The sequence below is a fragment of the Elephantulus edwardii genome, unplaced genomic scaffold (assembly GCF_000299155.1).
Source record: "Elephantulus edwardii isolate Elephantulus edwardi_28Jun2011 unplaced genomic scaffold, EleEdw1.0 scaffold00329, whole genome shotgun sequence".
NCBI classification, from domain to species: domain Eukaryota; kingdom Metazoa; phylum Chordata; class Mammalia; order Macroscelidea; family Macroscelididae; genus Elephantulus; species Elephantulus edwardii.
In genome coordinates, this window is record NW_006400079.1 from 441,965 (window position 1) to 442,665 (window position 701).

At 35.7% G+C, this 701-nt stretch overlaps 1 pseudogene; it reads right to left on the reverse strand.

Annotated features, from left to right (window-relative positions):
- Positions 1-633: 633 nt before the first annotated feature.
- LOC102854266 overlaps positions 634-701 on the reverse strand; it is a 10,265-nt pseudogene continuing 10,197 nt past the window's right edge.

A 701-nucleotide genomic window follows, 5' to 3' on the forward strand; every position in this document is an offset into this window, starting at 1 on the left:
ACTCACACACACACATATATAATTGTTTTGAATGGCTAGGAAACAGGAAGGCAATTGATAAGAAAATTTATATAAAAACTATAATATTATGTTCCTTATAAGCAAACAGTGAAAAAAAATGGGAAAATATAACAAAAGAAAAGATTATGTTTAGAATAGCATCCAGGATTAGCTTTTGTTGTTTACAGCTAAAGAGCACACTGACTGTTCTAAAAGAGTTGTCAAGCAAAAGTTGTAGACAGCAAAATTTGATTTATATTGATGCTCTTGACTGACAAGAAACTGGCATTAGGGAGAGGACTTTGGTGATCCATATACCTAAGGGGAAAATATGTCTATTTGCAGTCAAGTTTATTCTAAATCATAGCCCCACCACCACCCGTGTTTGTCATAACTCCTCTCCCTAGGGTCTTTCATAGGCTGATTTTTATTTTTTTTTAAAGTATATTATCAGATCTTCTCTTTCCAAATCCTCGGGGTGGGTTTGAAACTTCAAATTTTCAGTTAGTAGTAACATACTTGCCCAGTTTTGCCACCCAGGAATTATGGAGAGGAAAGAGGGAATTCAATAAGCACATGGGATAATTGCTAAAGAATTCACAGACTCACCAAATTCCCTTTAAATACCTTGAGTCATTGATTTGGAATGAAAGGATACACAAGAGTTGAAAGTGAAGGACCCCCGAACCGCTGGTCCTGTT